The sequence below is a fragment of the Narcine bancroftii genome, chromosome 8 (genome assembly GCF_036971445.1).
Source record: "Narcine bancroftii isolate sNarBan1 chromosome 8, sNarBan1.hap1, whole genome shotgun sequence".
Taxonomy (NCBI): Eukaryota; Metazoa; Chordata; class Chondrichthyes; order Torpediniformes; family Narcinidae; genus Narcine; species Narcine bancroftii.
The window spans coordinates 42,416,912-42,442,781 of NC_091476.1; the positions used below are offsets into that span (position 1 = coordinate 42,416,912).

General features: G+C 41.7%; 1 long non-coding RNA gene across 1 annotated transcript; it reads right to left on the reverse strand.

The window, feature by feature from the left end:
- Nucleotides 1–1,519: 1,519 nt before the first annotated feature.
- On the reverse strand, nucleotides 1,520–24,178 carry LOC138741728 (uncharacterized). Its single transcript, XR_011343715.1, has 3 exons — nucleotides 24,085–24,178; nucleotides 9,804–10,007; nucleotides 1,520–3,704 (listed from the first exon to the last, which is right to left on the reverse strand). It is a non-coding gene; the product is annotated as an uncharacterized lncRNA (long non-coding RNA).
- Between the last annotated feature and the right edge of the window lie 1,692 nt (nucleotides 24,179–25,870).

A 25,870-nucleotide genomic window follows, 5' to 3' on the forward strand; every position in this document is an offset into this window, starting at 1 on the left:
AGTTCTGGTCACTTCATTACAAGGATGTAAAACTTAGTAGAGGTATAGAAGATTAGAAGAGGCAAAGGTGGAGAGGATAGCCAGCATATTTTTTCCTGGGGAAACAATAACAAGTATCAGAGGACCTCTTAAGGTGAGTTGAGGAAAGCTTAGGGAGATGCTAGATGCAAGTTTTTTTTTTATACATGGAGAGTGATGGGTGCCTGAAAATAGGAGCTTTGAAGAGGATGTGATAGAGAAGGAGACCACAACAGAGGAACAGATCTGCCAAGGTTGGGCCTCCAGAATGTGTTGGGGAGGCTGTTGCCAATCCGACTGTGATGCCATATGGAGCACAAACTGCTCTCGTGGGCCTAATGCCACATGCCAGATCACAGGCAGTGGAAATTGGCTTGTGGGAACCAGGAATCGTGAAGGTGTAATGGCAAGGAAGGCCTTCCAAAGCATAGTGCACTGAAGTTTTCCCAGTCCTTTGGGGACTTGGAGCCGGGGGAAATAATTGGCTGCACAGTAAACAAAGTTATAGATGCATTAGAAAGGTGGCAATTTCAACAGGCACTGAATGAAGGCTCATGGTTTAGAAAAGGGTCTGCCTTACGTGGCCACACATTGTGTGGCTCTGCAGAGCAAGCAAAGAAAATATTTCAATATCTTTTGTACACATGACAATAAATAGAACCTTGAATCCTATATCCAGAGAATAGAATCACAGAGATTTGTTGAACATAAACCAGCCCAATGTGCACCTGGTAATCAATGAAACCTATTCAGACTGAAAACACAATGCTGGAGAAACTCAGCAGTTTGCACAGTGTAGTTTATATAGCAAATATTAAGGTAGATAATTAACATTTTTTTTGTCCTTTATCCCTTATTCAAAGACTGGACAAAATGTAGGCAGCTGGATAAGGGGAGGGCTCTGTGAATGGATAGGGAAAGGGATGGAGAGCAGGAGGAAAAAAAAGGATAGCAGGATGGGGAAGAGAGGGAGATTTGGGAATAAGACAACAGAGTCTGGAGAAGTCGATGTAATGCTATCCAGTTGGAGAGTGCCCAGATGGAAAATTAGGTGTTGCTTCTCAAATTACTGACCTGTTGAGTTTCTCCAGTATTATTTTTTCACTTCAAGTACAGTGTCTGTAGTCTTTCATGTTCTTCTCCTGTTCAGATGAACCACACTCCTGACTGTTAGCTTATAAGACTGCCAATCACCTTCAGGAGAGACAACAGCATTCACCTTCAGAGGTAATGAGAGTTCAAGGAAATTGAGTCCTAATGCAGTGTGGTCAATTCAGATTTAATTATCACCAAATTTGAAGGCGAGAATATTGGACAATTGATTTTGATCACTATTTAATTGAATTATTAACATTGCATATAATTAGGGATTTTGCTACAGGTGTTTTCAATAACTGTTCACCATTGTATAACACTTATTAAATCATCTTTATGCATCTATATGCACAAACCAATAATATAAATGTTATATAAAATTTTATAAATATAAATTTTACCTGCTTCAAATGTTGGTATTTATTTAACAGATACTTTTTTTATTCTTCAAAATAAAATAATTGAAGCCAAATATGAACTTAATCAGTCCTAATTGAAAGAATATGTAGCTCATTGCATTTGTGAAAGAATGCTGTCGCAAATATTACTGGGTACAAAAATCCATCTGAGCACTAAAATAAGTAGACAATGAGTATGTGGATACATTGATTGAAGTAAAAGAAAAATGCTGGAGAAACTCAACAGGTCAGTAATTTGAGAAGTATCACCTAATTTTCCATCTGGGCACTCTTCAACTGGAACTGTGGAATGGTTCATCTAGATCAGTGCATGGTTATAATAGGGAACTGCAGGCCAGTTAACTTGACATCAGGGGTGGGGAATAGGCAAGAATATACTGTGAAGGCTGTGATCACAGGACATTAGGAAACCATCTGTTGGATTAAACAATGTTATCAGGATTTTATTAAAGTTACATTGAGTTTGATAAGCCAACTCAAGATTTTTGAGGATGTACCTGGTAGAATAGATTAGGAAGAGCCAATGGATGCGGTTACTGAAGTAATATGATCGTCTGTGATTTTTATTGAATGGAGGAGTGGACATGACGGTTTGAATGATTTCTCCTGCACCTATTTTCTATGTTTCTATTTGCATTTTTGGAAATCCCACATAAGATTGCAAAATTAAATCAAATGATAACCTGGGATGGACTCAAAATTGATGGGAAATTTTTTCAAAAGTAGTGATAACTGGAGATCACAGGAGACTGCAGTGATTGGTATCTGAAGCCAAACACAACCTGCTGACTTTGTTACTATACAGAACCACTCCTTATAAAGGATTTCAGGTCAAAACATCAACCATTCTTCTTCTCCCACTGATGTTGCTGAGTTCCCAAGCAAATTGTGTTTAGCGAGGAATGATTATATTTTTTCAGGATGGCAAGTGGTGACTATGGTCTACCTCATGGATCAGTGCTGAAGCATTTAATTGAATGAATGGTTGTGTTTGCTGATGGCATAAAGCTGATTTGTAAGGTGAATGCCAACTGAGATTATGGGTAACTGGTTGGAAAATGGTGGATACATGTCAAATAATCCGCCCAGCAACAGAGTTAAACCTTTGTTTTTCAGAATAAAGGAGCTACGTTCTCACCATTTCGTGTGTATGTGGTAAACTGGATATTTCATTGCTGACTGTGAAAAGTTGTGACATGCCAAGCCCATTCAAGTGTAAAAAACCATAAAACATAGGAGCTAAAATAGGCCATTCAGCCCACTGGGTCTGCCTGCCATTCAAATATCAGCTGATCCATTTTCCCACTCAGCCCCACTGTCTGGGCTTTTCACCATAATCTTTGATGCCCTGACTGGTCAAGAACTTATCAATTTCTGCCTTAAATACACCCAATGACTTGGCCTCCACCTGTGGCAACAAATTACACAGATTTACCACCCTCTGGCTAAAGAAATTCCTCCGAATCTCTGTTTCGAAGTGGATGCCCTTCAATCCTAAATTTGTGCCCTCTTGTTCTTGACTTTCCCACCAAGGGAAACAACTTTCTATATTTACTCTGTCCATGCCTTTTAACATTTGAAATATTTCAATGATATTCCCCCCCATGCTCCTAAATTCCAAGAGCCTTATATGAGATGAAAGGATCAACCTTTAACAATCTTGCTCATGCAGGTATTTCATGTAATATTCAGCAGTAAATTATCTCACTGTAGCAGAGGAAGATGAATTTTGTGTGTATATATGATTATTATCTACTGTGAAGTTTGTGTGTGCACGCGCACGCGAGCGCACTGTGGTCTGGAAAAATGCTGTTTTGTTTGGTTGCATATGTACCTTCAGACGATAATGAACTTGAACTTGAATTCACAGTGTCCTTTAGGTCAATGTCTTATAAGTCCTGGAAACATTTATGACACAGACAACCAAAAATTAGACATTTGGTATCTGCATAGTGTTAAATGGATGTCTGGATGCTCGATCTGAATTCACAAAATAAGTCACAAAACTGCTATCCTTGGTTTAAGGGCTGTGCTTGTTTCCCCTTAAAACTTGTACTCTGCACTTCACAGATGGCAGCCGGGCAGTAGTTGAGTTGCCACTACATCACTGTCACACAAAGCGATGCGATATGTCTTTGAGGCAGCCTGTGGTTTCATGCTACGCCGGGACCCCTGCAACCAATAACAGCAACAGGTCAGTGATTGAGGGGTCTGTCACACAGCAACTTTGATCTTTATAGAGAGCAGCTGATACCAGTATAAATCACAGGGTATGTTGTTTTTATTTGCAATTTGGAAACATTTCCAGGGCAGGGACAATAGTGACATCATTTCAATTCACGGATTCCAGCATAAAGTACTTTTTTAAAATGGTATGAGTAATTTGCATCACAGCCTTCAACCTCCCATCCATTGAAGGCATCGACATTGAGCTGCCAACATTACAAACAAGCCCCATCACCCTGGTCACAACCTCTTCCCACTGCTCCCTTTTACTTCCCATGGATGCTGCGTGAATTTCTCCAGAACATTTGTGTACCGCCCGAGAGCCCAGCATCAGTAGATTTTCTTGTTTACCTTTTTTCCACCAGCTATCAGGCTTTTGAACCTCTGTTTATTGCACTAATCAGAGACTGTTCTGACACCATAAAAGGAATGGCTGCACTATGGTAACACCACATATTTTTCTTGCGCTAAGATAACTGTAAGTATTTTTTAATCTGTCCTTTGTATTATAATGTAATTTCATGTTTCCATTGTGGTTTATTTACTAAGTGCCTGTTGAAAGTCAGAATTTTGGTGATAATGTACATTATTCAATGTATATGTCAATAAACCTGACCATTATTATTAATATCAAAGGTTTCATGTTGTAACCTATCCATTGACCAACGGCTCAATTGTTAAAGTGAAAAATCCAGGAAATGATGAATTCCACGCAGGAGAACAACAGGGGAAACGAAACCCTGCCCCAACATCAATTATAACAGGAAGTGTCAGGTTCAGTTTCCTGCTGGACAGAACTTCATCAAGAAATGGGAGAAATTATTTGGATACCTGAAATAGATACTGTACCTAAAATCTGCCGCACAGCTTCTTGACTAAGCAATAAGCTTCTGAATGCAGCCAACTAAGATTTGCACCTGAAATAATTTCATCATATTATGTCATTCTCCCTAATTTGATAATCTGTTATCCGGTTATCATTCATTTATATGGAATTGTTCAATAATCTTTATATTCTGTACTTTTCGGAGTGTTGTGTAACTGTCTACATTATTTTTTTGCAGAAATTACTGGATGACCTTTACCTTAGGATTGCTTATATTTTCTAATGAGCTGCCCATTCGCTGTTCATGTTGAATTATTGAAAATTATAGTTTGAAATTAATTGTGAGGATTGGATTCCTTAAATTGAGGGCTTTGCAAGTGGAACCAGAAATCCAAGCTAAATGTCAGAAAAACTCAGCAGATCAGCTTTCCCACTTGCCACAAGTGATGGGAGTGTCCATCACGTCGGCTCCCTTTCCCTACTTTCACTGTCGCTTCCACAACCCGAGGAAAGCATGGTCCTTGCGGTCTTGGGTGGAGCAGTTCCCATCCTTCACCGTGATGGACCCTGACAGGATACTCTCGATGATGCAACTGTAGAAATTGCTGAGGAGTGCTAAAATTTCCTCAGGCACTGAGAGAGTAAAGGTCTTAGCCGTCGTGCTGAGGCCATCAGACCAACACAGGTCACTGAAGCTGTTTCCCATGATGAACTTAAACAAAGAAGAGCAAGTTGTCCTGAGAACTTTACACAATAATGATGGAGTTGAATCTGATCAACCACAGTTTGTCCTTGGTGTTCCAGTATAGGTCAGGAATACGGTATTGTGCAAATAAGGTGCCCATCCCCACACAGAGAAGACTTCAGAGGTCAACAAGAAAACCTGCAGATGCTGCGACCTAGTTTCTCTAGCACATTTGCATACTGCACTCAACCCCAGCATCTGCAGATTTCTTTGTTTAACTCCATTCGATGTCTCTTTGGGGGATGTCCACCCTGAAGAAGTTCTCCTGTTTTCGAAGGGAGTTCTGTCTCGCTGCTCCCCCTCCGTTGCTGCTGCTGTCAAGCTCTCCGCCACCTATTTCATTTTACCTGTTCGCCTCCCCTTGCCCTTCCTCTTTCATCTCACCATCCTCCCCACTCCCACCCCCCCCATCTATCTGTTTTTCCACATCCCTCACCAAGGGCCCAGGCCCAAAACGCTGGTTGCTTTTCACTTCCTAAGGATGCTGCATGACCTGTTGAGTTTCTCCAGCACATCTGTGCATTGCACAAGAACCTAGCAGCTGCAGATTTTAGTGATGAACTGCTGGAGGTCACCCAGCATCCACAGGAACGGAAAAGGGCAAGGGATGGATCACTCTCAGAGGGAACCTGTCTAATTTCCTGATGGAAGGCAGAAATAATCCACCCTGGATAAAGCAAATCCTTATGATTATAACCAAAAGGATGAGGGGCATCCATTCAGTTTCCCAGCTCTGACATTGGACACTCTATGTTTCTGCAGCCACTGCAACATTGTTCTCTACTGAGGAGAAAATAGCCCAGGGCCTGTCTCATTATCTGTACTACCAACAGTGAATGCAGAGGCTGAAACACCTCAGCATAATGGATATGCCAAAGCCTATGAAGCTTCATCCTTTAACGTCTGGAGCTGGATGAACATTCAGGAGGCAGAGGTAGCAACAGGAGATTCATGGAGATAGTTACCCCCTGTAGGGCACCTCCAGTAACCACAAAGATTAGGCAGAGGGAACGAAAGGCTTTAATGTGCAGAAGAACCTTGCTGTCCCAGATCCAAGTATAGGAATGGCAGGAAGGGAGAGGTGGCTCAACCTTTATGGCCCAGGTCCATGGGGGAGGAATCATAGGGTATGAGTCATCAGTGGGCAGGCCAGCTCCATATATAGTGAATCATAACTATATACAATGGAGGAAACATATCACCACACCGTCAAATGTCAGGAGGCAGCTAGCTGGGTGACTGTCAGGAGAGGGAAGGGGAATAGACAGAGCTGAGCACCCCATTCCCATCAACAATAAGTATACCGTTTTGGATACTGTTGGTACGGATGACTTTCCAAGGAGATGTTGTAGTGGTCACGTCTCTGGCACCAAGACTCAGAAAGGAAGGAGGGAGAAGAGGAGAGCTGTAGTGATAGGGTATTTGATAGGTAGGGGGATAGATAGAAGATTTTGGGGAAGAGATCAAGAATCTAAGCCAACTGTGCCATATTTAGAATATGGAACACTTGCTATGCTTGCTTTGTGCTAATTGATCTTTTATTCATTGCAACTCTATACTCTGTGATTGTGTTCATTCGTCTCTATAATACAGCTGTATGAATCTCAGAGATAACCTGTTGTAAAATAATTCTTCTCACTGTTCTAGGTATAATGTGACAAATCACCTTAAAATTTCAAATTTTCAGAATCTATTTAAAAATCAAAGCCTCCAGTCCAAATATCAATGAAACATTTTTTTTTCTCTGAGCTGAGAATAGCTGGATGTTACAATTGAAACATCTACCATTTACAGCATATAGCAGATACTACCTGATTATCTCTACCTTCTGGTGGACCATTACTGAAACTGCTGTTATCCTGCCATTAGAAGAAGATTACAACTCTTGTTCACCAATTGGTGAAAGCTGATGATCCAGACATTCATCTCTGTCACAAGCGCATGAATTGCAGATACTGAAATCTGTGAGCAAAAAGAATCTCGCTGCAAGGTCCCGACCCAAAATGTTTCACTCCATGGATGGTGTTGGACCCACTGACTCCCACCAACTTCTCATTGTGTGCTCATTCATCTCTCTGCATTCTTGCAGCCCCAACAATTGTTATGCAGCATTACTTGTAGTAATGACTGAACGTACAGTTCAATTCAAATCACTTTGCCGCTCATTTTGGGGCACATCCAAACCTTGAAATATACCCAAAAAGAGTAGATGCATTATCTGTTTTGCATTTGGAAGCAATTCGGGTCAATGTCCTTCCAGAGAAGTTAGCACATGTCTTCAGGTGAATATTCTGGGAGAGCATTGACATCATGTATCAATACCAGATGAGATGCTAAAATGAAACCCTTTCCACACATCTATCATGCTATTTTGAAGAAGTGTGGTGTACTCCAACCTCCAACCGTGCATCTTGGCGCCTCACAGTTCAGCGGGCAGCAACCTCCTTTGAAGGAGACTGCAGAGCCCACCTCACTGACAAAAGACAAAGGAGGAAAAACCCAACACTCAACCCCATCCAACCAATTTTCCCTTGCAACTGCTGCAACCATGCCTGCCTGTCCCGCATCGGACTTGTCAGTCACCAATGAGCCTGCAGCAGACGTGGACATACTCCTCCATAAATCTTCGTCCGTGAAGCCAAGCCAAAGAAAGAAAGGTGTACTGACCAATATTTATCTGTCAATTTTCATCATTAAAGCAGATTACAAAGTTGTTGCCAAATTGTTGACTGTGACTTGCTATCCATGGATTAGTGGCCATGTTTCCTACGATATTTAATTTGCTCCACGCCAAGTATATTCCATGACAAACCTACTACAATGAGGAAAAAGACAATTTGGTCATACCAGCACCCAGTAGATCAATCCCATCTGTGCCATCCCCTCTCTGATTTCCCAGTACCCCTGCATCATATTCTCCCCACCTGCCCATCAACCTCTTGCTTTCTTCCTACCCAATGGGTAATGTTCAAAGCCAAAACTTGCTGCAATATCAATATCAAAGTGACTTTATTGTCCTATAAATAGGTACAATGTACTGATGCACCAAAACTCTTTTTGCTGCAGCCACACATGTATGTAAGATACGTCAAATGCAATATGCAAGTAATATTACCACATTATTAGAGAAGAGAAGCCAAGAGATAACCAATATCAAAGGATTCATGGAGTATTTGAAGGCATTTCTATATCCTGAAAGAACAGTGCTTCAGAACTGCAAATAGATATGTCTTAAGGACAATTAGAATCTTATGTTAGGACAATAATTTGTGAAAGCACAGAAATATGGTATGGTGTACTGACCTCTATCTGACTGAAGCCAGATGACAACTCTTAGATATCTCTCCCGCCTTACTTATCCCTTCAACAGGACCCCACCAAAACTAATCAAACAATGGTCTCATGCACAAAACTGACTCATCACTTCCAATCATCTCCATCCCAAAGCCTCCAACCTCATTGTTTCTACCAATCATCTCCCTTCCACAGCCTCCAACTCATTGTTTCTCAAACCTGCACTGCCTGCTTCTACCTCCTACTCAAGATGCATAAATCCAATTGTCCCAGTAGACCTAACACTTCCATGTGCACCTGCTCCACAGAACTATATCTGCTTACCTCAACTCTATTTTGACCCCACTCCGATCCCATCCCTCCCCACCTCCATCTGTGATACTTCACATGCTCTCTAATCTCTATACAATTCCATCCCCATACTGAATAAATGCAGTATATCCTGAAGAAACTGCGCTTCAGAAATGCAAATAGGTAGGTCTTAAGGAAAATTGCTGTATCCTCAAGCGTGTAATTTGTTCCTTGACAACAGACCAAATCAGTCCCCCTCATCTGGCTGGCAGAACTTGAAAATCTCTACTTGGGACAAGAATTAGCTCAGAACCATGGCTTCAAGCATTGACTAGATGAATCATTTAACCTGCTCTTTCACATTGTGCAGAAATAACAACCCCAATCTATAAACTTTGTATAGCAGGGCATAAAAACTTATCTTGGCCGTAAGAGCATAAAATATATGAGCAGAAATAAGTTATTTGGCTAATCAAGTCTCCTCCATTCTCTCACTTAGCCTTTCCGCTATGCCTTCTCCCCATAACCATTGATTCCCTGACTATTCAGATAACTATTAATCTCTGCCTGAAAAAATATCCAATGACCTGACCTCCACAACCACTTGTGGTAGCAAATTGAAAAGGTTCACCACTCTTCTGCTAAAGAAATTCCTCTGCATCTTTGTTTTAATTGAGCTCACTTCAATCCTGAAGTTGTGCCCTGTTGTCCTTGACTCCCCTACAAAGGGAATCAACTTTGCCATATCTACTCTGTCCAGGCCTTTCAACATTTAAAATGCTTCTGTGAAGTTCCCAAACCCCCCGCCCCCTCCTCAATTCTTCTGAACTTTGAGGAGTACAGTCCAAGAGCTGTCAAACATTCCTCAAATAAAGAAAAGTTAACTCACCTGTGTGTATAGTAATGAACTTCTCAAGGCCACCTTGGATGTTCAGTGAAAGTGATGGTTGGTTTATTAACACAGTGATCTGTAGTTTGAGTAACCAGCTCATTAGATTTGACCTGAACTGTCATAACTGCATAGATGTGAAGGTCCTTCAGACTTCCCATTGGTTGCTCGCCTTCAAATATACCACAAGGGACGGCTTCGTGGCTTAAATGATATGCAGGAAAAGCGGAATGGCATCAGGAAAAGCGGAATGGCATATGAAAAAAAATCATTTGCATCTTATTAAAATCTTCTCATCCAGGACAATTCAGATTTATGCTGTAAAAAAAAGCCTTTATTTCAAGCTGAGTGATTTATGTGATTTAGAGATGAAAGTCTCATCTTTACATTAGATTTTGATTTTTAAAGATTATTGGAAATGTAATGAATCATTTTGTGTAATGTGACACTTGTGATAAACAGGGAGGCAATGGACTGTTCTTTTCATCATTAGTATGTCAAGTACATTTTCTAAACATGATTATATATGCAAGAGGCTCCATTCGAATATTGTAAGAGTCTGGTGTGCACTGGGATTGAGAAATCTTTTATTTCTATCCAGGAATGTTAGCATTCCCAGTATTTTAAAGAGGGGATACTTAACAGGAGAAGCACAGTTTATGGATTTATTCAGAGTGTATATGAACTATCAAAATAAAAGAAAATAATCATGCAAGTTCCCTTGAAGCATCCCCGCTGAGATGAAAATCAAAATCACTGAGTTTTCTGATTGGAGCTCTGTGACCAGTGTTGTGCCAGAGGAACCAGTGCTGGGTCCAGAGTTGTTTACTTTGGATATTAATGATTTTCATGGCAATTTTGTAAACATCATGTGTAAATTTGCAGATGATACCAAAATTGGTGGCACAGTGGGCAGTGAGGAAGGATAGCAAAGTGTACTGCAGATGGAAAGAAGGGCCAAGGGAGAGGCAATTGGAAATTAACACTCTGGTGGGCAAACTAGGGTAGGACTTGACAGTAAATGGCTGGCCATGGAGATTGTTAAAGTACAGAGAGTACAGAGTTCAATTTATGTGGCTACTTATGTGGGCAGGGTGGTGAAAAAGACATTTGGCACCCTAGCATTCACTGGAGAGAGCTTCGAGTACAAAAGCAGGGACCTCATCATACCACTCTGTAAGATGTTGGTGAGACCACACTTGGAGTACTGTGTGCAGTTCTGGTCACTCAATGAGAGAAAGGCATCAATAATTTGGAAGGATGACAGAACAAATTCATCAGGATGTTGCTGGAATTGGAGGGATTGAGATAAAGAGAGAGGTTGGATAAATGGGGTCTTTATTAAAAAAAGGATAGGGGGCTTAGGGGTGGCATTTATAATAGCATGAGGGGCATGGATAAACAGAATACAGAATCTTTTTCCAAAGCTAGATGACTCTAGAACAATAGGGCAGAGGTGTAAGTTGAGCGAGGAGAGATTTAAAAGGGACTTGGACAACTTTTTCACTCAGTGGCTAGATTGTATCTGAATCCAGCTACCAAGAGAAATGATCAAAGTGAGTATAATTAGGGTGATTATGAGACATTTGGAGAGATATGTGGATCAGAAGGGTTCAGAAGAATGTGGATCCAATGCATACAAATAGAACTAGCATGGGTAGACAACTTGGCCACCATGGACCAGTTGAGCAAGAGGCCTGTTTCTCTGCTGGATAACTCGATGACCTCCAACACATTCTGTCATCCGCTCTGCATTGGTCAGGTGTGGAATGCTGAAATCCACTGAAACATGCTTTGCATTAAGCTGGCGTTTTCATGCAGAACGGTCAGCATTATCCAACCCAGTGAGCTTGTGTGTTGGATTCAAAACTGAGTTGGTGCAGGGGAGGTGGTCAGTGCTCACATACATTTCCCTAGATAGATGATTCGAGAACTAGAATTTAAATTAAGAGGGGAAAAATTTAGGAGAGACCTGAGAGGCAACATTTTTCACTCATGGCGTGGCTTGCATCTGGAATGAGCTACTAGAGGAATCTGTAAAAAAAGCAAGTGAGCAGCATTCAAAAGACATTTGAGCAGATTTATGGATAGGAGAGGCTTAGAGGGATATGGATGAAATGCAGACCAATTGGATTATCCCAGAAAGCTAAAATGGTGGGCATGAATCTGTTGGTTGAAGGGTCTGTCCTATGATGAATGGCTCGATTGATTTATTCATCCTACAGACAGATATTTGCAACATCTTGAGTCCTCTCTCGTGGTCCTACATTTTACATTTTTCTCCCAGCTTGCACTGAACCTTCCCATACTCTAAACCAGCTATTCTCAGCGGGGGACCAAGGGACCCCTTGAGGGCTACAGCACATTTAAGTAAAAGCCCTATTTTTGTTTCATCTCATGTTGCCTTCAGTCATTTTTAAAAAATGGTTTTTTTTTAAAGTAGTTAATAGGTTAGAAGTACAGAAGAAACCAAATCTTGACTGCTTCACAGGGAAGGGGGCCCATAACCTTTGAGCAGAGTCCTAAAGGAGGGGCATGTGGTGCACTGAGGTAGCAGCAAGCAAGCACAAACTCAGAAAAGTCTGTACAACAGGCTTTATTCCAGTAAAAGTCTGAACACCAATTTATGCCTTGGTGGTTCTCTGTGTGACTGGCTCAGGAGGGGTTGGTTCAGGTTTATATTCAAGTCGGCTGATCGACAGGTGGAGTCAGCCCCTTAGATGATCTTCCTCCAGGTACAGAGATCGCCCCCTGCAGTAGGCTGGTGGTCGTATCACCACAGGGCATAGCCAAAAAAAAAAGATTGGCTGCTCTAAACCTCCCCTACCTCAACAACTTTTAACATTCCATCCATTCTAGCCCTCTTTCAACCTGGACTTTAATTTCTCCACCATTGTGGATGACACTATTTTTTTTAATTTAGGCATGCAGCACGGTAACCATCCACTTCAGCCCACAAATCTGTGCCACCCAGTTTACATCCCTTTAACCTACACCCCCGGTTTGTTTTGAATGATGAGAGGAAACCAGAGCCCCTGGGGAAAAGCCAGCAGACACGGGGAGAACGTACCAACTCCTTATAGACAGCGTGGGATTCGAACCCCAGTCTGGCCCCAATTGATGGTGCTGTTAAAGCGTTGCGCTAATCACTACACTAACTATGCCACCATAATCTCTGTAATTCCACATACAAATCTCCCTTTAATCATGCCTTATAATATCTACTTCTTAGATCGGATTTTTAATCATGGACACATGGTTCCTTGATACATTTTGTTTAATTTTTAAAAATTGTATTTAGAGCACAGGGGAAGCCATTTCGAGCCATTAAAACCCTTGCTGCCCAATTACACCCAAATTAACTTACAACCCCATACATTTTAGAGGGTGGGAAGAAATCAAAGCAACTGAGTAAAATGCATGCAGACAGGAGCAGAATGTCCAAATGCCTTAACCCAGGTCGCTGGTGCATAAATAACGTCTCGCTAACCACTATGGACTAACCATACTACCCAGGAAATGCCTTGCGAGGTTGTTATCACTCAATTAGAAACTCATGATCCTTACAATCAATTTGAGAAATAACTCAAACTTCTCATATCTCTTCTCTGAAATACAAAGGATAATATCTTCCACAGTTTTGAGGATTTTCTTGAAGTATGCGTACTGAGTATTTTAAGAGCACAATTCATTTTATTGTTGCTTTGTGTTGATAAGATCAATTTTTTTGAGCACGGTTCACAGTTTTGGTCTGCTTACTTATAAAAGAATGTATTTATCCTAGATGGAATGGAGCAAAAATTCAATAAACTGTGCCCAGGAGTTCAGAATGCTGAATGAGAAAGAATTAACTTATCCAAGCCAGTATTCTCTGGAGCTCAGAAGGACTCCACAGGCCAGATACAGGAAGAATATTTCCCTCACTGAGAAATTCAGAACTAGTAGTGGAGGGTCACAGAATATCGGGGGCAACACAAGGCTGTGTCCTCAGTCCTCCACTTTATTCCCTGGACTCCCATGTCAGGATGGACAAATGCAGCTCCAACTTCATCTATAAATTTGCAGAAAACCCCACTTACATTAAGAGGATCACTAACACCAATGAACTGAAGGGAGATGGAGGGAGCCGTGGCTTGGTGACAGGACAACAATCTCTCTCTCAGCATCGTCAAAGGCAAAGAACTTGTCACAGACTTCTGGGAGAGGGGTACAGCTCAGTCCCCGGTCTGCATCAATGGTGCTGAGGCAGTGACAGTGGACAGCTTTAGGTTTCTTGGGATATCTCCAGTGACCTGTTCTGGTCTACCACATCAATTTAATGGCCACGGAAGCGCACCGATCTCCCTACTTCCTCAGGACCCTGAGGGAATTCAGGATGTTACCAGATCCCTTAACCAATTCTACGCGTGCACTTTTGAAAGCATCTTGTCATCACTTTGTGGGACAGGAATTTGCTCCACCCAGGATCATAAGAAACTGCAGAAGGTTGTGAATGTATCTCAGGCTATCGCACACCCTAATGTCCTTACCCCGCACACCCCTCCCCCACCCCACCTCCTCCATTGACTCTGTCTATAACTTCTGCTGCCTTGGAAAAGCAGCCAAGATATTTAAAAGACATCCCATCCGGGTACATTTCCTTCACCGCCCCCGCCCCATCCTGTCAAGAAGCAGATTGGTTAATAAGATTGCACCATCAGATTCAAGGACAGCTTTTGTTTTGTGTGTGCCGTTAAAAGACACCTGAATGAACTCTTAAATAGTAAAACTAAGTTGTCCTTGATCTGCGTCACTTGATCTCTCTCTGTAACTCGGCAGTTTGTAGTGTGATTCACTTGATGTACTATTTATAATATGTCTAACTCATCTGCTACTTCTACCACTGCCTCATCTATACATACAACAATAAATCTGAACATTTGAGATTGATGTGATAAATTTATTCATGCAGATTGTGTTTTTTTTTACATTTTATTTAAAAATTAAAAAAGAATCCACATGCATATGTACATAATCAATAATACTAAGTACAAATGTGGTAAATACAGAAAAAATCCCTCACCCCTCCCACCCTCCCTCCCTCACCACCCCTACCCTAAAGAATCAAGAAAAGAGAAAAGAAAAATAAATTAGGAGAAGCCAAAATGAAAATTTAACTCTCAATACAAATAATAATGGAGCTGAAGGTTACCGACAGGATGGGCTTTCAGAGAGTCCTTCACTCTTTCAAACCAACATACTGTAAATATGGGCTCCATTTTTTCAAGAAACAAATGCTTTATTACATAAATTGTTATTTTCTCAAGTGGAAGTCAAGAACGCAATTCAACATGCCATCTCTCCATCCCTAAATCCGTATCTGATTTCCAAGTAATAGCTGTGCACTTCTTAGAAACAGCTAAAGTTAATTGTAAAAATTCAATTTGATACATGCTTAATCTTAATTTAGGACTAACCACTTTAATATTTCCCAACAAGAATACCTTCGGATCCTGTGTATAACTGTTAATATTTTCTCCAAAAATAATTACCTCTAACCAAAAAGATTTGACTCTGGAGAAATGAACCAATGCAGAGAGTGTGGACCTTTGCAGGATCTGAAGTTTACTCAAAACCCAGATTCTCAGATATGAAGAGGAAATCAAGGGATGTGTGGTTGCTAGTGTTTTGGTGGGATCTTGATGAAATGCAGAGAAAATATATGTGGCTAAATGGCTTACTTCTGCTTCTGTTTTGTATACTCCTCCATATGCTGATCTATTCCCAAGAGATATTTCTTTCCTTTTGGCCTGGTACTCCTGCCACCATGTCTGGCATTCAGCTCAATATCCAGTTAAAACTCTTCTGTCCATTTTGTAGATGAATTACTTGTCTGGAAAAGCAGCATCTCAGACACCTGCCACTGAACACTGCTTTCATTGAATCAAACTGCTCTCTGTCTTTTACAGTACAGCCACGTGATCACATTTAGGAGAAATCTGATCCTCTATATTCCAATTCAGGAAAGGTGTACCAATGTCATTGTTTCATTCACCAACACTTTCAATACATTAACCAGTGAATCAAGCAGCATCCACTGATGCTGCGGAGACAAAGGGATGGTTGGTGTTTTAGGTTGGCCTGTAGGAAATAGAATCCATGTGATCTCATGTATGTACTCAGACAATAAGTTTGAACTTTGACCCTCACACTAGGACTGAGAGTGCAGAGGAGAGATGTTTAGCAGAAAGAGGTGAGAAGGAGGATTGATGTTGGGCCTGGCAGGTATGCTGGGAGACGATGGGCAGGGGAGCAAGGTGCGGAAAGGAAAGGGGGGTGGTGGGCTGTGGGCCATTAGAAGTAAAAGCTGATGGTTGATAAGTGGAAGCAGGAAAGGAAAATAAATTGGAAAAATAGGCTTACAATAAAATATGTTCATATCCCTTCTCATTCAAATTGGAGGCTGGCCACTAATTTAAACAAACAAAGCTACTTTACAACTCAGGTTATTCAAAGCAGCATTTCTTCCCATGGCTTCTTTTTACAGGCCGATTCTGCATTGACATACAGAATATGTTTATGGTTAGTGGAGGAAAATTTAGGGGAGTCATCAAAGTTGAGTTTTTTTACACAGAGAGTGGTGGGTGACTGAATGCAATGCCAGGGGTGGTGGTAGTGGGGACTGGTACAATGGAAACATTCAAAAGACTCTTAGAAGAGACATTGATGTCAGAAAAATAGGGGGTTATAGGTTTGTAAAAGAAAAAAATGACATGGTTATGGGGTAAGTCAGCACAATATTTTGGGCTGAAGGGCCTGAACTGTGCTATAATATTTTATGTCCTATTGCAGAAATATAGAAAGTCCAGTTGGCCAGATGTTACAATTCATAATGCAGCCATCCCTATGTCACTTATATCACCCTATTATTCATTGTACCCATCAACAGCAGCTCAGTGGGATGCTCTCTTACTTATGAATCAGTGATCTCTGGCAGTCAACACCTGGGCAAGATATACCAAAGGGCCTGTTTCCACTCTCTATGACTCTAACCTTGCACTTAATGCAATGCTGACAGGTGAGGACTGTCAGAGATGATATTTCCAGCTGAGACATTTAAGGTGAGATTCTGGCCTCTTGCAAAAGACCAAACCAAGGATAATTTCTCCGAGCCGTGGACATTATATTTGCATCCTGGCCAACGCGGAAGAAACATATTATTCTGCTTGTTAGGAGCCTTTGCATCACAGAGTTCAATCCCAACTTTAGATGCAGGGTGTGTGGAGTTTCCCTCCCTGCGATTCCCTACTTTTTTTTCCCGGTTACCTACCATATCCCAAAGAATAGTTTAATTGGCCCTGGTTCATAAGTAAGCATCTTTTCTGACTCTTTTTATCTTATGATCATTATTTTTTTCTTGGAATAACTACAACTGTGAATATTTACATATCTATCCTTTATATTTATTTGCACATTTTCTGTCGGTGCGTTATGGTAATTTAATTTATGTTATTGCAGTTATAGTATCTTAGATTCCTCAGAACACTGAGGGAAGACCTGATAGCTGTTTATCACGACAGGCATTGATAGGGTGGAAAGTCAGAATTTTTACCCCAGGGTAAAAGCATGGAGAACATGCATTCAAGGTGAGGGGGAGGAAGGTTTAGGGGACATATTTTACACAGAGAGTGGTAGATGCCTGGAACAGGCTGCAGGTGTAGTGGTGAAGGCAGATAATAATCTGGACTCTAAATAGATGTGAAGGGGAGGGTGCATGCAAATGAGTTTTGGCTTGATATGGACATCATGTTCGTAAAAGATATGTGGGCCAAAGGGCCTGTTCCTGTTCATATACCTGTTTTGCTACAGGAAGAAAGAATCTTGGTGTACCTCTATATTGCACATGCTGATGACAAGAAACACTCATCCCATCTCATATAGCTGTGGTTTTTTTTAGCTGGATTGTGTGTAAAAAGACAACTGTGATACCGACTATTAACAATTCCCCAGGTACAGCTTGGTTTTGAAGTAATTTTGGGGCATCCTGAACATGTGAATAGTGTCCTTTTCCATAGATAGGAAGTCCCAGGTCCTGCTTACACAGCCAGTCTGATTTATATCTCAGAAGGTTGTGGAACCTAACCTAACTGAGGGAAAAGTTATTATTTAGTACAGTAATAAATATTCTAAAAAGTATTTTCACGGGTCATAATTTTGAATACAATGTTTGGAATCATTTTCTTGCACTGCTAATTATGGTCTCCAAGCACATCGTTGAACAGAGAACTGACAGAGCGAGTGACCAAGTGAAAGATAGACGTAGTCATATTTTAATTATCCAATAATAATTAGGCAGTGAACATTTTACATGGTAGAGAAACAGTTATAGTATTAGATGCAGATAGGCAAAAGGCTGACCCTGCACAACATGCACACAGCTCTAATTTAATGGAAACAATTAAAAGCATAGGCTGCATGGGAAGAATATAGTGTCACGTCACGTGCTACAGATTTAATGATGGTCACATCAAGTGTCTCCTCTTGTACTTTTTAGCTCAGAAGGAAAGAAAACTGAGCTAAAATTCTGCACCAAATAATAGGGCCAGATGTGGGAAGGAACAATCAAACCTTGTGAGTTGGTCGTGCCATTCAAGATTACAGCAAATCTTTGACCAGATTCCCATAAGCCCCTTTCTTTTTCCTGTGCTTTGCAATTCATGTAGTTAACCAAAAATGTATCAATCTCATATCTGAAATGAGCCCAGCATCATTGACATTTGCACTGTTTCAAACTTCTGCCATCCTCCGTAATCTGAACACAAGACTCCCTATCCTGAATTGATTCCATACCCAACATGTATATTCCTTCAGTTCTTCCAAGTGTTTTTAACTAATTTCTAGTCAGTGTGATGTTTGCTTGTGATTTAACTCAAGAGTCCATGTATCACTCTTCTAAAACAGACCTTAATTATTTATAAATATTTATAAATATCACTTTATAATCTTACCCTTGTGCTTATACGTCTTGGGGGGGGGTACAATCAGCAATTTGGACCGTAGCTTCCTCTTCCATCATCCAACTCGTGAATAGATTCAGGGAGTAGATACAGCCCCAACATTTCCAGGTAAGTTGATGCAGATCACATACTGTCCACTTCACCATTATCTCTCCTCTGACTCCAACCACCCAGCTAATCTCCTAAGAGAGTCAATTCTTTCATCTTCTCGCCCAACTTTTGATATAAGCAGTCTCTGAGTTAGAGTCACAGAAATATCAGAATGGAAACAGGTCCTTTGATCATTCAATGGACTATCCAATAGCTATTTACACTAACCTACACACCGTATTTTATTCTTTCTTCTTCTTTGGCTTGGCTTCGCGGATGAAGATTTATGGAGGGGTAATGTCCATGTCAGCTGCAGGCTCGTTTGTGGCTGGCAAGTCCGATGCGGGACAGGCAGACATGGTTGCAGCGGTTGCAAGGGAAAATTGGTGGGTTGGGGTTGGGTGTTGGGTTTTTCCTCCTTTGTCTTTTGACAGTGAGGTGGGCTCTGCGGTCTTCAAAGGAAGTTGCTGCCCGCTGAACTGTGAGGCGCCAAGATGCACAGTTTGAGGCGATATCAGCCCACTGGCGGTGGTCAATGTGGCAGGCAACAAGAGCTTTCTTTAGGCAGTCCTTGTACCTCTTTTTTGGTGCACCTCTGTCTCAGTGGCCAGTGGAGAGTTCGCCATATAACACGATCTTGGGAAGGCGATGGTCCTCCATTCTGGAGACGTGACCTACCCAGCGCAGTTGGATCTTCAGCAGCGTGGATTCGATGCTGTCGGCCTCTGCCATCTCGAGTACTTCGATGTTGGAGATGAAGTCGCTCCAATGAATGTTGAGGATGGAGCAGAGACAACGCAGGTGGAAGCGTTCTAGGAGCTGTAGGTGATGCCAGTAAAGGACCCATGATTCGGAGCCGAACAGGAGTGTGGGTATGACAATGGCTCTGTGTTCACTACTCTTTGTGAGGTCTTTCAGTTGGTTGTTTTTCTAGACTCTTTTGTGTAGTCTTCCAAAGGGGCTATTTGCCTTGGCGAGTCTGTTGTCTATCTCGTTGTCGATCCTTGCATCAGATGAAATGGTGCAGCCGAGATAGGTAAACTGGTTGACCGTTTTGAGTTTTGTGTGCCCTATGGAGATGTGTGGGGGCTGGTAGTCATGGTTGGGAGCTGGCTGATGGAGGACCTCAGTTTTCTTCAGGCTGACTACCAGGCCAAACATTTTGGCAGTTTCCGCAAAACAGGACGTCAAGCGCTGAAGAGCTGGCTCTGGATGGACAACTAAAGCGGCATCGTCTGCAAAGAGTAGTTCACGGGCAAGTTGCTCTTGTGTCTTGGTGCGAGCTTTCAGGCACCTCAGATTGAGGAGACTGCCATCCGTGCGGTACCAGATGTAAACAGCATCTTCATTGTTGTTTTATTGTTTTATTACCCCCACAATTTACCTACAATGAATTTACCCATCACATGAATCACTCCTGTGTTAACTTATTTGTTCAAACTCTCCCCTTGTAGATCAGTTTCAACAGGTGAATCTTTTCAAGATATGTATTCCCCAAATTTTGCCTAAATATTCTAAAGAGACACTTGGTACTGGCCACGAGAGATTGTCACAAGTCCTCCCTTGAGGACTGAACCACTGCAGGGCACCAGAAATAGGAAGAACACCACCTGTGAGAAGGGGAAGCAGAGGACATGAATCTACAAATAACCAGAGCTGTAGACCAGCGTGGGGCTCAGCGGCTTCAGAAGCCACAGAGGCTGTGAGCAATTCATGGTCAGGGGACCTGCAAGGGCTGCGGGCTACTGGAGACTGGCTCATGGGAATCAGCTTTCGGAGTCAGAATTTGAGAGGGCGCCGAGAACAAGAAGGGCCTTGGATGCTGATCATATCGGAGGTTTGGATCTGGAGCTCAGGTTGCCAACAAATTGAGCAGGAGTCTGTGCAGCTTCAGAGATGGCAGGAGCGCCAGAGGCAAATCCACATGACTCTGAAGAGACTAATTTTTGCTTCCCTTTTTCTAATACTGTAAGGGGCACCAAGTGACACTAATGGCAACTCCTTATCTGTCTTAAGGCAGGCAGTAGGCAATTTCGTGTAAGGTTACATGTTCTGAACTATTACATGACAATAACAGAATCTTGAAGATGTTAAACTAATAAATCTATCCATCATTTCTTTCCCTTTCTCACCTCTGCGAAATGGCAAATGAGAGGTTATTGTTGTTTTGTTTACCTTACCACTTGGTGACTCAAGGTGCCCAGAATATGAAAACTTCTCATTTAAATAATGCTGCTTCAAAAGTAATCAAACTTCACATTTCATGATTTTTATTCTCATTATTAGGATGTTGCCTTTGACATCACTGAAACAGAACATTGTTTTGACTCATAAGGTTATGAATTACGATGAACATTCTCTGTCTCATTGCATTGAATCCTACCCGCCAAATCAAGAGATTTAGTGCTCTGTATATATTATCCATTCATGCCCATCGTTAAATTCAATTACATTATGATCAAAATTTGATAAATGTTCATGCACCATTTAAGTCGTTAACTTAACCTAGCTCTTTACCCATTTATAAATTTAATACAGCCCCTGCCTTATTAGTTCATGATGGATTGCTGCAGGAAAAATCCTGAATTATAAGAACAGGCTGGGTAGCTTGGAACTTTTCTCCCTGGAGCTTAGGAGATGAAGGGGACCATATCAAGGGAAAGAGATAAGGTGGATAGTTATCGTCATTTTCCCATAGTAGGAAAAGCTAAATTTACAGGGTGGAGTGTTAAGGACAAAGATTTGAATGAACTGTCAGAGAGAGTGGTAGAGGTATAAACAATAACACATTTGGATAGGTACATGGAGCAGAGAGGATGAGATGGATGTGGGCTGAATATTGGCAAATAGAATCTGCTTAGAGAAGTACCTTGCTCGACATGGACAGGTGTTAGAAAACTCTGTGACCCTAAACTCCTTGAAACAAGTCTTCTTCTTACCACAGTGAAAACAGCTTGCTAAACTATAACCCCAATCCCATCCTGACATGCCTGTTCATGGCCTCATGCAAACCAAGGCCACCTACAAATTTGTGGAACAACACTTAATATTCCATCTGGATACTCTCCATCCGGATGACATTAAGATTGACTTCTCCAGCTTCCTTTAGCTTCCTCCCCATCTCCCTTTCTTCCCCATCTCTTTCTGTCTCCTTTCCTTCAGCTCTCCATCCCTTCCCTCGCCATTCAAAATGCTACCCCCTTTCCCTATCACTTCTCAGCATTTTTTTCATTTGTGCCATCTCATTCATGTCCACCTATGACCTCTTGCCTGTGGGCCTGTACTCCTCTCCCGTCTTCCAACCGGCTTATTCAGGTGCCCTCCTGTGTTTCTCTTATACCTTGATGAAGGGCTCAGGGCCAAAACATTGGTTATGTTTCTTTACCTTTCCTCTTTGCTACATATAGAATCCTGCATGACTTGATGGGTTTCTCTAGAATTTTTGTGTAAACTACAATTACTGTGACTGAAAACTTTCTTATTTAACCTCGTTAAACCACATTGCTCTGACACTGTGTATGTCTTATCTTCACACCTGCTTCCAGATAACGAGGCAACTTCCTTTGCAGAGAAATTGCTTTGGTTTTCCCTGGATGGAATACCAGAGGAAGAGCAGGAGGGGAAATGGAAATACAAACAGAAATGGTTAGGAGCACTCAGGAGGGAAGGCAGTATCTGTAGAGGAAGAAACTGAATTAACAGTAAGACTCTTTTAAAGTGAAGGAGTAAAGGTTTAGTGGGAATCTGAGGGAGTACTTTACTTCATACAGGGGGTGGTGGGTGCATCGAGGAGATCATTGAGACAGGGCAGAAGAGTGAAGGAAAGGAATCAGAGAGAGAAGGGAGAGAGTAAAGAGCAACTCAGCTACTTTCTTCTCCTATTAGAATCCCATATTTCTCAGCCCTCTGCGTCTTCCCCCATCACCTCTCAGCTCCATTCTCTATTTCCCCCTCCCACCTATATCCACCAGTTATCCTGTGCTCCTACACCTTGCCCTGTCCCCCAACACCACACACCTTTTTATTTGGGCACTCCTGATGAAGGGCTCAGGCCTGAACTGTTAATAGCCTTTTACTTCTGATGGATGCTATGGGACTTGCTGAGTTAGCCCAGCATGTTTGTGTATTGCATTGCTTCTGCAGATTTTCTTGTTTGCCTTTCAACTGGGGAAATTCTGTCTGACTGAGCTGATCCAGTGATTTGAGCAGGGAACAAAAAAGATCAATGAAGGTGGGGTGGTAGATGTTGTCTGTGTAGAATTTCGTGAGGCATCTTGAACAAAGAACGGTTGTGGTGGCACGTTTCACGTAGCGGTTGGGGCAACATCTTTAGAACACCAGCAATCGGGACTCGGGTCTTTAAGGAGTTTGTGCCTTCTCCCCGTGTCTGCATGGGTTTTCCCGGGGAGGGGCTCCACTTTCCTCCCACCATTCAAAATGTACCAGGAGTGTAGGTTAATTGGGTGTAATAATTGGCAGCACGGATTCGTGGGCCGAAATGGCCTGTTACCATGCTGTATGTCCATTTTTTTTAACAAAAGAACAGAGTGTGGTGCATATCTTGAACTTGCTGGCAGAGGAGATCCAGTCACAATTGTTTGGACAAGCACTTGAACAAACAAGGGATGGAAGTATATTGTACTAATGTGGGCAAATAGGATTCACAAAGATGGACAAAAAATTGGATAGCAGGGATCTTGTGGGCTGAAGGGCTCCTTTCTGTGCTCAACAACTCTATCTCCTCTCTTAACAAAAAGAATCTGCTCATTATCAAAGCAGTTTCTGAACTTAAAGCAAAATGGATTGCTTCATTCCATTAACCTATGGGAACTGCAAAACCTATCAATTCATATGGAATCAGAACTTGATAACAAGAATGGCTGTTTTAAGCAAGACACCAGATGTATTTTTAGAAAAAGTTGTTCCCAAGAAATGTTGAATAACAGAAGAGTATTTCAAATGAAAATACCACAAAATAATATTTTATGCATGCACCATAATATCATGCATGGTAAATCCAAAGGTTGACTCATAATATAAAAAATAAACTGCTTTATTGTTTCTCAGTTTGGTTAACAAATTTTATGATGTTAATAAGTTCTAATGCGACCAATTTCAGTAACATAAAACATATTGAAGGTTAACATGTCAATAATTTATAAATTGGCAATGGTAAAACTTTCCACATTACTCACCTCACGTTGATGAAAAAGAGCAACAGAGTGTATTTTGCCAACAGGCTTGTATTGCCACTTCTAAAAATCTGCAGTGACCCAATTCTAACAGAATGCTGCTTCCAGTGAGTTGGAGCTGAAAGCAAAGACATACTTGGACATTCTGTCTGCTTCCTGGAGCTCCCACTTTGAAGCAAGCATCCAGCTGGCTGATAAAGAAGCTCAGGACCTGGCAAGGATGCCAACGCAAGGCAACAGCCTTGAAACAGACAAATGATGGCCTGTTTGTGTAACATGGTGTGCCTTTTAAAGGCAAGTCTGTAAGAAGGTTATCTGCTGTGATTCAGCCAAGTTTCATGTCTTCAGAGGAAACAAATATTCTCTTGCCTGGTGTAAAAGCCACCCATTTGGTCAGGGAACAACAACAACCCTAGAGTTTTACTAAACGTAAATGAGGGAGCAAACAGATTTTAACCATGGTGGCAGGAGGTGTTTGATCGAGAGCCCTAAACCAAGTAGCGAAGCAGGCATCGCAGCCCATCTGATTAAACCCTGAGGTCTCATTACTAACAGATGCCATCACACATATTCTGTATAATATACGGGCAGTGGCTAAGTGGCCATGGAGGAGTATGGCAAGGGTGATGAAGAGGGGCAATGGTCAAAGTGGTTCTGAAGTTGCATAGTACTGCGATGGAGGAGCAGAACACAAGATGGAAGTTCCTCTGTGAGGACTGTGAGCATTTGACAATTTCTCCCATAGTGCTGCGGATCATTGGTGAATGAACATGCTTAAGGCTGAAATTTAAAAGTATTTGAACTACGGGTCATGAAGGAACTTTCTTCTTGTGAGAGAAAGATAAGTCATAGGATTTATTTGATATTAAATGGCAGAGATGTTTTGAGGGATCACTGGCTTTCATATTTAAATCTTTAAATGTTTAAATTTTGGGATGCTCTGTGGTGCAGCAAACAAACATAAAACTTGAGGAAACTGTATTACAGGCTTTAAAAAGCTTAAAGTTGAACACCAGGTTTCTGTAGCTTCTGGTTCCACATGCCTGATTGATTTAGGAAGGGGGCCGGCTCAAGTCTTTATATGGGCCAGTGATTGACAGCCGACATGATGAGGCCAGCCTTCCAGGTTGCCTACCTGCAGGTACAGTGGTTGCCCTCTGCATTAGGCCAGTAGGAGTGCTGTCAGTGTAGTGCTTGTATGACCACAATTTAAAAAAAAATAGGCATATAAAAAGCTAACAGGCCCTTCCAACCCACAAGCTCGTGTCACCCAAATACCCCAATTTACCTACAAGCCCCGTATTTTTGAAGGGTGGGAGGAAACTAGAGCACCTGGCGGACATTAATGAAGACAAGGGTAGAATGCACTGACTCCTTATAGACGTCACCAGATTCCAACCCAGGTCACTAGTGCTTTAATAGGCTTACTTCTATTCATTTTCCAACTCTGTACATGGTGTTCTGATGCTGAGGGGATTGGAGGACTTTCGGTATGAGATGAGAATGGATAGGAAGACCTTGTTACCCCTGCAGTGAATGAGTCTGTGCCATGATATAAACTTAGAAGATCAATGAATAGGATGGACCATCAAAATGACAATATTTCCTGCGGTAGGGCAATCAGGAACAAGAAGGAATTGTAGGGCAGAACTTTTGAAGGGGACCTGAGGGTAAGATTCTCACACAGAGAATGGTTGTTATTTGGAATGAGCTGGCAGACAAATCAGATAAAATTACAATGTTTAAAACACATTTAGACAGACACTTGCCCAGGCAAGGTGTGGAATAA